Source organism: Schistocerca cancellata, chromosome 1 (genome assembly GCF_023864275.1).
Source record: "Schistocerca cancellata isolate TAMUIC-IGC-003103 chromosome 1, iqSchCanc2.1, whole genome shotgun sequence".
Classification (NCBI taxonomy): Eukaryota; Metazoa; Arthropoda; class Insecta; order Orthoptera; family Acrididae; genus Schistocerca; species Schistocerca cancellata.
This window is the reverse complement of record NC_064626.1, coordinates 475,802,962-475,816,744: the sequence shown is the minus strand read 5'-3', so window position 1 is coordinate 475,816,744 and position 13,783 is coordinate 475,802,962. Positions and strand designations below refer to the sequence as shown.

Here is a 13,783-nt window from a genome sequence, read left to right as displayed (position 1 = left end):
TTCAGAAGATGAAAACTAATTGCACAACAATTTAGATAAGACATCTGTATGGTGTGAAAATCAGCAATTGACGAAACTTTGGTTGCACGATAACCCAATCAAATTTAAGGCCATAAATTCAACTGAATACCTAGGAATTACAATTACAAACAACTTAAAGTGGAAAGAACATACAGAAAATGTTACGAAGAAGGTGAACCAAAGACTGCATTTCATTGGCAGAACACTTGGAAGAGGCAACAGATCTACTAAAGAGACTGCCTCCACTACACTTGTCCATCCCCTTTTGGATTACTGCTTCAAACGTGGCATTCAAACCAGACAGAATTAACAGGGTACATCGCGCAAGTTCACAGAAGAGCAGCATGTTTTGTATTATCAAGAAATAGGGGAGAGAGTGCGACGGACATGATGCAAGATCTGGTGCAGAAATCATTAAAACAAAGGGTGTTTTTTGTTGCGGCAGGACATTATCATGAAATTTCAATCATTAACTTCCTTTTCTGAATGCCTAAAGTATTACGTTGATGCCAGCCTATACAGGGAGAAATAATGATCATAACAAAATTTGGAAAATTAGAGCTCGCACGGAAATATATAGGTGTTCTTTCTTTCCACACTGTTCGAGAGTGGAATAATAGAGAATTAGTATTAAGGTGGTTCAATGAATACTCTGCCAGCTAATTAAGTGTGATATGCAGAGTAGCCATGTAGATGTAAATGTACACTGGGAATTTATTTGGATGCTATATGCAACCAGTTGCTTTTTTAAATTTTTATATAATTTAGTTACTGTACCATTAGCAAGTTTTCAAGCCACAGCAGGCTCATCACCAGATGGAGATGTTAAAGAAATATTACCAGGACCATGTGCAGCTACATGTTATGCTGTTGGTGCAAATAGCAGAAATTTAATTACCTGTAATGAGGAGTTTACTAAATGAAAAGTTGCAAAGTTTTCGGTCAAATTCAATGCACTTCCTCATGGTATCCAAGGCAAATTCATTTTCATACTGTACATTTTGCAAGTTATATACACACATGCACAGTATTTACCTGTACTTTGTTTCACACTCATTCATGACTCAAAAACTTCAGAAGTTCCACTTTGCAGCAACCGCTCCACATTACAAACACACTGTCAGTGACAACAATGATGACAAATATTACACATCTTTGACAAAGGCTTACATATTGTTCTCCTCAAACAATTACGAGACTTACATTTTCTACCTAAAATCACCTTGAACAATCCTTAACAAACAAACTGAATCAAAACAGAACTTTTTTTTCTGAATTCAGGCAGCAGGCATGCAGGATACGAATGCAGGAGGGAGGGGAATATGGTGCACAGAATAGGTAACGGAGCTGGCGAGGTGCGGCACATAAAAAAATGACATGGAGCCATGGACTGGGAGGAGTGACAGAACAGAGGAAAGAGAAACTGTGGAACAGAGGAAGTGGAGATAGTGGGTTAGCAGATCTTGAGGCCAGGAGGGTTATGGGAACAAAGGATATGTTTCAAGGATAATTTTCTGTGATTCACAAACTCATAGTACCCAAGCCTCACATTCCTATCATGTTCAGCTGCTGCCTCTCTCTCTCCCGCATTCTTATCCCATATTCCTGCCGCCTTCCTCCAGGCTGTCAGCCACCCTTCCCCAATCCCCCTCCTGCTTCCTGCCTTTTCTTCCGCTATCCTCTCCACGTGACAAAACATCAAACCCTGACTTTAGTCTACCTGATTATCTGCAGTCCAGGTATTGTGTGTACACCCGGCACGATGTAGCTGCACAGGTGGGTTTTTTAAGAGATCGTCAAAGGATTTGTTCCAAAAGCTATTGAAATTTTTATTCTCCTTTGTGTATGTGAACAACTCAACACTTCCGCTATTCAATGAACAGTCTCCTTTACTCCTTAATTATTTACATCCTGCCAGAAATTTCTTCCCTACGTAACACACATACACTGTAGTTTACTTTCTTTTGAGCAATAAATACTTTTTCCTAAGTGAAGTGTTACTCCCAATTATCATCCTGAAGGACATCACTGAATGAAAATATGCGAAAAGAGTTACCTCACTGATAGCTACCGTATTTACTCGAATCTAAGCCGCACTCGAATCTAAGCCGCACCTGAAAAATGAGATTCGAAATAAAGGAAAAAAAAAAATTTCCCGACTGTAAGCCGCAACTGAAATTTGAGACTCAAAATTCAAGGGGAGAGAAAAGTTTTAGGCCGCACCTCCAAATCAAAACAAATTTGGTCCATTGTAATATGAGACACAATTTAGGTCGAATGACGATACAGCTACAGTAGTTTGGTTCGAGTCGTAAGCTTAGCAGGTAAGCTTTACCAGGTAGCCATTGCTATGCGTCAGGCGCTCCGTCCGTATTTATACAGGTACCCTTCCTTTTTCACGTGCTTCGTCTGGTTTGAATAGATTGCTTATTTTGCTTTGATCTGATAAGTGCCGTTTTCTTTGTTATAGATGTTTACGTCACTCTAAACTGAAAATGCATTACTGTACTGTGTCATGCATTGTTTGTCGCATTGTGATAGTGCGTGTTTACAGCCTGTCGCCTCTCGCGGCATGGCTTGCTTTTGTGCGCGCCTCCGCCGCTTACAAAAAAAAAAAAAAAATGGGGGGGGGGGGGGGGGGGGGGAGAGAGAAAAAGAGAGAGAGAGAGAGAGAGAGGAATCGTCTCATTAGCGAAACAATGGCAAGCGACTGCTATTTGTTGTTACTTACACTGCTGCTTTCTTGGATAATGATCAACAAGAACCAAATAATAGATTGTGTATGATAGAACATGTTCTGAACGAGAGTTAGGCGAAAATTTTTCTCCATTTAAAAATCTTTGTGGCCGCTTATTTAGTACATCAAATTCTGCACAGAAATTAGTCATCTTAGATTTAAAAATCTAGTCAGTTGCCGTGCTTCATTTCTGACTGTATCACTATTACGCATAAGAATAATACGAATATAAACATGACACGATACGTATATTCTTCCGCGTTTGCTGTTGTCACTCTAGTTTCATAGTTTATTAGGCAGACAGGATTTAAATGAGATAGCAGCAAACACGAAAGAATACATGGCAAAATGTTTATATTCGTATTATTCTTACGGTGACGGGAATACTGCATGTGATTCACATTTCATCAGGTTCCTATTAGCAACAATCTCTTCTCACAGGCAGGAAAAAATTCAGAATGTAGAGTTGGCCATATTGACAAACATCCCAAACAGTCTTGCCAGTCGGATTTTCATAGTATATTGAAATTCTGCTACATTCGAAGATGAACAATACGGAATTTGTATTTACTTCGTTGGGTAATGTATGAAAACGCAGTGGTCGAAACTCGGGGCGGAGAAAAAAAGCTCGTCTTCCACCTTTTTTTTAAAATTTATTTAGTGACGCAGAGGTTTTGACGCCAGTATTTATCTTTGTGCCTACAAAGCATCTCTGTGTAGCGCTACATATATTCGACAGCAGAATTTAGCTGTGGCGGCACCTACCAACATTTTTCAGAACTTCCTCTTGCTTTGCACTCGATTCTAAGCCGCAGGCGGTTTTTTGGATTACAAAAACCGGAAAAAAAGTGCGGCTTAGATTCGAGTAAATACGGTACATCCCCAAGGCTGGCACATTTCTTATGGCGATAGTTCAACCTCAGTGCTTTTGCAGGTTTACTGCTTACATGATATGTCTATTTAAAGTTTCCATTAAAATGTGCAGCCAAGAACTTGGAACTTTCAACCCTCTGTTGTTACACTACAGTAATAGGAAGAAGAGTTCGACAGAGCACTGAAAGACCTAAGTCGAAACAAGGCCCCAGCAGTAGACAACATTCCATCAGAACTACTAACAGCCTTTGGAGAGCCAGCCCTGACCAAACTCTACCATCTGGTGAGCAAGATGTACAAGACAGGCGAAAAACCCTCAGTCTTCAAGAAAAATATAATAATTCCAATCCCAAAGAAAGCAGGTGTTGACAGATTTGAAAGTTACCAAACTAACAGTTTAGTAAGTCACGGCTGCAAAATACTAAAGTGAATTCTTTACAGATGAATGGAAAAACTGGTGGAAGTTGACCTCGGGGAAGATCAATTTGGATTCCGTACAAATATTGGAAACATGAGACAATACTGACCCTACGAATTATCTTAGAAGATAGATTAAGGAAAGGCAAACCTACATTTTTAGCATTTGTAGACTTAGAGAAAGCTTTTGACAATGTTGACTGGAATACTCTCTTTCAAATTCTGAAGGTGGCAGGGGTAAAATACAGGGAGTGAAAGGCCATTTACAATTCGTACAGAAACCAGATGGCAGATATACGAGTCGAGAGTCTAACAACCCTACCACAACAAAGATCAAAATTTAATAATGATTGTGGTGTTGCTCATGCTGCTAAATACTGCATTTTCAGGCAACAACAAAGTTATAATGTGGCAGGTGATATTAGAGCACAGTTAATAAAGTCATTTCATGTAATAATGAATAAACTAGGCACTCATCTTTTCGTGTTTCCCACGCTGGTCTTGTTGTAAAATCATGGCTCAATCTTCGAAAATCTAGGTGGTTATGATTCCAAGCTCGGATGCAAAGAGGCCTAGGTTTTATTCTGCTATATTCAAAAGTTTTATACACGTGTTTCACAAACCATTCTTGAAGATTAGACCTTCGAAAGTTAGCACAATGGTGATGTAAAAAAGTAATCAGCACTCCCAATTTAAGTTACACTTCTTTTTTATTGCTTTGTTGCAGTATCACGTAACACACAAAACATCACTTCACAATACAAAACATACTTGAAAACATCTTCCTCACTGTTAAAGTTCACATTATATAAGCTGACTACAATATGCGTCTTTCCAACATGACGTCCATGACTTGACTTTCTCAAGGTCCGACTCTCTAACAACTAACTATTAATCGCTTACGTGCCCAAAAAATCAAGAGTTACAAGTATGTCAAAGATCATAGTGACAAAAGAAAGAATACACATAAGAATAATATCATTGCAACATAAACATATCGATGTAAATACATTAATGAAATCGAATCTGAATGTTGTCTCAGAAATATGTTAACTACTTTACAGAAACACAGTAGAATATTGCTGGTATCGAGAGGTTGAGTTAAGGTGCCATAATGGTTATGTAATTCAAGTACCATTACAAGAGGCATGAAAGGAAAGCAGTGGTTGGGAAGGGAGTGATACAGGGTTGTAGCCTATCTCCGATGTTGTTCAATCTGTATATTGAGCAAGCAGTGAAGGAAACAAAAGAAAAATTTGGAGTAGAAATTAAAATCCATGGAGAAGAAATAAAAACTTTGAGGTTCATCGATGACATTGTAATTCTGTCAGAGACAGAAAAGGACTCTGAAGGGCAGCTGAACGGAATGGACAGCATCTTGAAAGGATATAAGATGAACATCAACAAAAGCAAAACGAGGATAATGGAATGTAGTCGAATTAAGTCGGGTGATGCTGAGGGAATTAAGATTAGGAAATGAGGCACTTCAAGTAGTAAAGGAGCTTTGCTATTTGGGGAGCAAAATAACTGATGATGGTTGAAGTAGAGAGGATATAAAATGTAGACTGGCAATGGGAAGGAAAGCGTTTCTGAAGAAGCGAAATTTGTTAACACTGAGTACAGTTTTAAGTGTCACGAAGTCGTTTCTGAAAGTATTTGTATGGAGTGTAGCCATGTATGGAAGTGAAACATGAATGATAAATAGTTTGGACAAGAAGAGAATAGAAGCTTTCAAAATGTGGTGCTACAGAAGAATGCTGAAGATTAGATGGGTAGATCACATAACTAATGAGGAGTTACTGATTAGAATTGGGAAGAAGAGGAATTTGTGGCACCACTTGAACAGAAGAAGGGATCGGTTGGTAGGACATGTTCTGAGGCATCAAGGGATCACCAATTTAGTATTGGAGGGTAACGTGGAGGGTAAAAATCGTAGAGGGAGTCCAAGAGATGAATACACTAAGCGGATCCAGAAGGATGTAGGTTGCACTAGGTACTGGGAAATGAAAAAGCTCTCACAGGATAGAGTAGCATGGAGAGCTGCATCAAACCAGTCTCTGGACTGAAGACAACAACAACAACAATAATAAGTTGGGTAGTTTTGACATTACGAAACTGTACGAGATATTTTTTATGAAGTTTAAAGCTAGCCTACCTGTCCAAAACTATAGATAACTTTAACAGAACCAAAATTTAAAGCCCCTCTGTGGTGCTTCTTTTAGTTGACAATAATGCTTGTATTATCAGCAAACGATCCTAATTCAGCATCCTGATTCAAATAAAATGGTCGATCATTAATACAGAGCAAGAACAGTATTGGATAAATTTACTGAATCTTTTGGAATGTTATTGCGATTTATCTACACGGATATGATGTCATGTTATTATTTCTATTACTTGAAAACACTAGGTGTAACTTTCTGCGTCCTCTTTCTTGCATAGGAGCTAAAGCAGATATATGCTGAACCATGTTCCCCACAGAACATAATTTCTCTGACAGAATAGAACAATTGACACAATCAAATGCCTTTGGTAAGCTACAAAAAAATCCCAACTGGTTATACTTTATGATTAAAAAACTATAAGAATCTGCATTAGAAGAGCAGTCCATTTGAAAACTAAACTATTTTCTCTAGTGTGGTGTCACTGCCAGACACCACACTTGCTAGGTGGTAGCTTTTAAATCGGCCGCGGTCCGCTAGTATACGATGGACCCGCGTGTCGCCACTGTCAGTGATGGCAGACCGAGCGCCGCCACACGGCAGGTCTAGTGAGTCGTACTAGCACTCGCCCCAGTTGTACAGCAGACTTTGCTAGCGACGCTACTTTGACAAATACGCTCTCATTTGCCGAGACAATAGTTAGCATAACCTTCAGCTACGTCATTTGCTACGACCAAGCAAGGCGCCATAGCATTTGATTATTATTGTGAAGCCTGTACCGTAACGAGAGATGTTCACCAATTGTGGATTAAAGTTAAGTATTCAAGCAACTACGTACTTTATTTACTAGTCTCAACTCCTTTAACTGTTCCAGACCTCACACCATCCTGTGTGAGCTTATAGCGTGCATTTCGGCCTCCTCTAGCAACACGGTGTTGGCTCTTCTGCCAACACTACATCTAGTATCCCACTTTGACACAGATGTGTGAAAAAATTTTAAAAATAATTGCAAACTCATTATGAAATATGCAGAATTTAAAATTGGCATTGGGCTCATTGTGATCTTCATCCTAATCAATATATTTTAGCTTTCTCCAAAATTTCCATTTTTGTCATTAATCACCATAACTGATTTCTTTGAGTGTTTCTGGTCTGTGCACAATGGTGTGTCAACTGGGTGGAGGTGCAGGCATAAATACTTCTACCCACCCCTGTCCTAAATTACCTACAGGGTACATGATCTTGAACACTGCCTCAGGCAGCTTTAATATACTACTACATGTAAATCTTTAATGAAGGACACAATATCCTTATTCTTTTGACCTGTAATGTCATTTCACAGTTTTGGCAATAATCTGTAATTCAGAATGAACAATTGCCCGGGAAAGGCAAAGGTCCCGAGTTCGAGTCTCGGTCAGGCACACAGTTTTAATCTGCCAGGAAGTTTCATATCGGCACACACTCCGCTGTAGAGTGAAAATTTCATTCTAGAACAAAAAACTAGTTCATTTGTGTATTTTATTTTAATTTATTTTGACCTGCTGCAACTAATTACGTCCAATAAAAATATGGGAGTATGAAGTAAGCCATAGTTTATGTCAAGTAAATTTTGAATTTAGCATAAATTACAGCATTAATACTACAGAAAAAATTAACTTTATAATTATTAATGCAAAAAATTATTTTAAAGTTCAGCTGATGTCAAGGCAATGAATCTCTAGGTCGGAAAGTGAGTTCTGCGGAAAACTATTAATAACATGACTTTTTCAACATTTTGACAATACTAATTATTTTTTAACAATTTTATTATGATTTCTGTTATTGGTAATGATTTAAAATTGAAGTAATAACTAAATAAGACAAGTTTTACTCATTTTTTAAAAATTTCATGTAACCTTCAAAATAACCAAGATGTTCCAACAAAGTACAAGGATTCTAAAAAATGGTCCCATCAGAGGGAAAGTTTGGGTGCTCCTGCTCTAGATAAGTACAAAATTTTACAATCTACATTAACACAGGTGCACATTCAACACGACGTACATACATACAGGAATCTACAAAATTGTTGTTTATGCAAAATCTCATGCAATCTTATATCTAAGTCATTTATAATTATGTTCCTGATTACAAAAACACAATTAGTTTTGCTGAAAGTGTTGGTAATTAAACAGTAAAGATAACTGAAGTTACAGCAACATCATATAACAGGGAAGGTAATAGCAGCAGAGGAATATTGTTGCCAATCATTCAAAAGCAGACATTCCTGACTTTCCAAGAACATATTTGCAATTAGCTAAAAGTAATTAACTTATGAAGTAAGTGACATCAAAATGTCAGACCCTACAAATTTCAAATGCTTGAATAACTGCAAGAATATGAAGTCTGACAACATAATTTTGTTGCTGTATTTTTTCTAAATCAGACAGTACCTGTCATTACTTAATTCTGTCTGTAATTAAGATTTTGAATAATTTATTATCATGAAGTATTTCTTTCAAGATGGATGTCATACTCAAAAACTGGGTATTTCAGACACTGTGTTATAACAATATTCTATGTATTTTTGTGAACTGCTAACCGGAAACAAATTTTATAAACAGTCACAAATAGTAGTATCTAACCTAAGAGAATTTCAAAGCATTATGCACTTTCAGAATTCACACGATTTTCTTATGCCTGTCCTTATATAGCCACCCCTACCCAACATCCGCAGTTGGTAACTTGCAAGCATCTGCGTATCACCACCACGTAGTTTGAATACGAATGTTCGCAGTACAGATAACAATTATTTGTCGAATCACTTAACGGTCCGCATCCAAGTAGTATACCACTAACATCTCTGCCTCTGATCACTTTAGACTGGTATATGAATAATATCTATGCATTAGTTCGCTATAACGTATGAATATTGCTAGTTTAATGCTTGAATTTCTGTGCTGGTTAAGGTGAAATTCTGCATCTTAATACACTACATGGAACTAGAGTGCCGTAAAGAATATGAAACTGTGTAATATCTTTGTTTCTTGACACCTCTGGTGAATTAGTAAATATTTACCTTAAAAGTACTGATGATCAGCTAACTATGTTTACTGGACAGTGACACACAGTCTGGTACAATACCGTAAATCATTGTATGTGTACTAATACAATAGTAATTCTGTCATCATTTATTCTGCCACAGTAAATGTTAACTCCAGGTTGGAATACCAACAATATAAGGAAAAGATAAGAGTGCTTCTCATGCTAAAGGTGGCAACTTGAGTTGCAGCAGGCACAACAAAAAGACACTTACACATTAGCTTTTGGCCAAAGCCTTCAGCAGGTAAAGAAATAGGCACACATTCATTGACACAAGCAAGCACAACTCACACACCCAACTGCAATCGCCGGCAGCACTTCAGTCCAAGCTGCTGGAGATGGCAGTCATGTTTGTGTAAGGTGTACTAACTTATGTGAATGAAGGTGTGTGTGTGTGTGTGTGTGTGTGTGTGTGTGTGTGTGTGTGTGTTTTTCTGGAAAAGGCTTTGGTCAGAAGTTACATACATTTTCGTTGTGCCCTCTGTAACTCAATGTGGACGTTTACTGTGAGTAGTAATGTATCTTTACCTTATACTGTTAACAAAATGTTAGTTAGTAGTCATGTTATTCTCCTCCCTTATGGAATTACAAGGGAGGAGATGCACTTCCATTTACGTGTATGTACTGTGAATTGTGAAACAAACTAGCCACCAACTATGATACAGTGCAAATATATTGAGATTAACCACCTTTAAAACTCATTTAGTGTCCAGTTTACATAATGTGAATCTCTTCTATCTGCCACTAGTTCTCAGTATACCGTTCCAGTTCAATAAGATATGAAACTTCAATATTGTTCACAACTGAGTGCAAAAAAAACAGTAGGTAAGTGGAACATTGCTTGAGGTCAAAGTTTTAAAGGAATATGAAAATATAAATGTCAGGCGAAAATATTAAATTGTCAAAAGGAGTCCATTATAAAACTGTTTGATTATGATAAAAGTAATTGTAATTACACTTCCAACAAAATAAGAAATGTATTAACACATGAAAGATTACAATCGTGATCACAACTGTGACCACATGGCTCAGTGTGTCTTCAGTCGTTTGATTTTGTTTCAGTGTTAGTGTGATTATTCTTCTTATTTTTGCCCCCCCCCCCCCCCCCCCCCCCCCTCCCCAAGATGCAATAAAATTTTGAAGTGAATGAAACATAATTGTGTTTTGCATCTTTATCGTGGACAGAATCCAAATCCCCATCTAACTGAGATGAGTAAAATAAGACATATTAAATAACTACTACTCTGCTGGGCCACAAGATCCTAGTGGGTACTTGATAACCACTGGCACTGGTAACACTTCCATCTGCCAACTTTTCTGGGCTCTGCAGAGTTATCTTCTGATAAATCATGCAGTCCAATACACAAGGAAAGTTTCAGACTAATGATAAAAAAAACAGCTTTTGCTGATTTTCTGTTGTAATAATAATAAATATTATTATTATTATTAATTATTCCTTTGCAGCTCTTTGTCTTTTTCAAAATTGGAAGAACAAATAAATTTTCAAGAATCTAGTAAACAAGGCCCATATTGGTGACTTTCAATACTGATGAACTGTTTCTCTTTACAGAACAAAACAGCACTGCCTGAGTAACACAGCTCTTCACATTATGTATTGACACATGTGCTTAATCGTTTTGCTATAAGATGAATGTTTCATTCACATTAGGTGAATTAGTTTGCTTGTCTCCCTCCCACATTAGAAAAGTATTTGGTATGCTACTGTCTACACATGTAGCTAAGTTATCTAACGTGACTGACTGTGCATCATGACCCAGAATTCCATTTACCACAACAAGATAGGCATGTGGTTTTTCACAAATATGGTATCTATCAGTGTACTATTACTTTGAGCTTTTGCAGCACAGAAATTTATTACTGACACTAAATTGTACATGACTATTAAAAATGAATGTGAGAATCGGCCTTGTATGCTGCTGGACTCCATTATGCTTTCTGCTAATAGATCTATTAGCTTACAAGCCGCTGCTTTTAACGTGAATTAAGATTCCAGTGCTTTCCAAAGCTACCTGGACAAACATTAATGCATGTTCTTCACTGAAGCCACTTTCATCTCCATTCTTCAGTCTAATTAACTGAGTGATATTTTCATCTTCAATGGGCTCATGCATCTAACATGTTAACTTTAGGTTAATTAAAAAAGCAGTAACAGGCAATAAGAAGCAGGAAAACAGGTGTAGACTAAAGATAATCGATGCTCGCAGTGTACGACCAGGCAGCAGGAAAAGATAACATAAGTGATACTCTGCTTTTGATCTCAACTATATCTTAGCAGATAGGATCACTCACTCTGCATCAGCATTCATTTCAGTGCCAAATTGAAAACAGATTCATTACCTTAGTGAGATGCCAACAACAGTCTATCTGCTCATTCTAGCAGAAACTCTCTCCTAGCCTTCTAGACTGACTGATTAATTTTCATAATCATAGTCACTATGATATCATGATCACTAACCCCTATCTCTGCACTACGCTGTCGATGAGGTCTGGCCTGTTTGTAGCTCCAAAGTGAAAGATATTTTAAGTTTGTGTGGGCTACCAAACTAGTTTCTTAAGATAGTTTTTGGAAAACTGTTTTCAAAAGCACTTTGCAAGACTGACTGACTGACTACTCCCTGCAGTAAATCCTTAGATGTCCCAATCTATACTCAGGTAAAAGTTTCCTCCAACTAGTATTGCATGAACTGGATATTGATGCACTACGGACTGTAGACTTTCTTTAATGACTCCAGAACTGTCGCAGTGGAATCGAGTGACCTGTAAAAACACCCAACAATTAACTTGGTTTCACCTACACCTGTTACACAACCAGACAACTTCACTGACACAAACAATTTCAACCACCTCAATAGAGACAATATTTTTTGGCAACCGCAATGAACACCCCCCACCTATGGCCCCTAATCTGTCTTTCCGATATACATTCCATGACTCACTAAATATCTCAAGAGCTTTCTACTGCAGGTTTCAGCCAGCTCTTGGTCCCCCTCTCTGTCCATATCCTCGTAAGTCCCTCTCTCTGTCCTCCTCCTCCTCCTCCTCTCCTTCCGCCAATCTCTTCCTCCCCCACTCTCTGCCAATTCTGTCCATCACCCTTCTCAAACATTCAGGTACAAACATGAAACTGTAATTCTCACGTTTCCTGCATGTCAATAAATGGCAAAGCAAATTAATTTCATGAAATCAAGAAGTGTGAAAGAAACTTTTAAAAGTTCCAGTGCACCTGCATAAGCCAGGAATAAAGAGTGACAAAACAGTGCAGCTTGTCTGTGATGAAAACTGCATTCTTCCTTGAGTCATGAGCCACTCTTTCAATCCACAGCTCAAACTTTATGACATGAGTCTGCACACCTGTCACCGTCAACATCATGCAATTCACAAGTTGTTATATGATTGATTGCGCCCTACAACACAACTCGTGCACAATGTTTTAGTAATAATCTCTGTCTTTCATATTTATCCTGTCTTCCACCTTTAAGCTCTCAGGTTTTCAAATGTCGTCCCATGCAGTCCCCAACAATCAGTCTTTCCTTCTCAACCCATACAGTAAGTCTGCCCTGACCTGCAGTTGTGGGTGATTATGATGATGATGATGATGTCCCATACTCCGTGACGGAGTGTAGGGGAACGATGCAGGAGACCCGCTCCGTCGCACTAGGCTAGGTCCTAGTGGAGGTGGTTTGCCATTGCCTTCCTCCGACCGTAATGGGGATGAATGATGATGATGAAGATGACACGACAACACCCAGTCATCTCGAGGCAGGAAAAATCCCTGACCCCGCCGGGAATCGAACCCGGGACCCCATGCTCGGGAAGCAAGAACGCTACCGCGAGACCATAAGAAGGCGACTTTTCCAAAAATCTACCCCTTTTCTTAGACACCTCTACTCCTTTTCCTTCACCCTCCTTCCTTCTGCTTCAACCCTTCTGCCTGAAGGAGGAGCTACTAGCTCTGAAAGCTTTCCAATTACAACATTCTTTTGTGTGTGTGTTCTGCCACTTCTTGGTGAGTAGATTTTTTATTTATCCAATTAAATAAATTTGTCTACAATACAATGAATATTTTCTTGTATCTTCAAAATGCTGACTGATGCAAGTGTTATAAATCTGTGGGAGAAATGGTTAACTTCTTTTTATTTTGCTAACAAGTCCAAATAGTTCTTGATTTGTGCAAAGCAACACACAGTTCTTGGAATATTTTTCTCATTTATGAGTCACTCTGTATACATACATATTTGCTATTTGTATAACAGTAGCTTGTCTGTGAGCCCACATATACTCTACTTTTGTAGCTGTACGAAACATAACAATTTCTCATGATTTTGACAGCTAATAGGCGTGTTCCAAAAAGCACACACTATCAAGCAACGAAGAAACACTAAGCAAAGCACTTGGAAGCTAAAAGCCATTCAAACAAGTCTTCAAGGAATGCTGTGATCATTGGAAGAACAGTTGGAATTAAGAGCGTACAATA

The 13,783-nt window shown here is 38.2% G+C and overlaps 1 protein-coding gene across 1 annotated transcript in view; it reads right to left on the bottom strand.

Moving 5' to 3' along the window:
• Nucleotides 1-13,783, bottom strand: part of LOC126177238 (nucleosomal histone kinase 1) — a 236,911-nt gene that overhangs the window by 78,120 nt on the left and 145,008 nt on the right. The window lies entirely within an intron of this gene.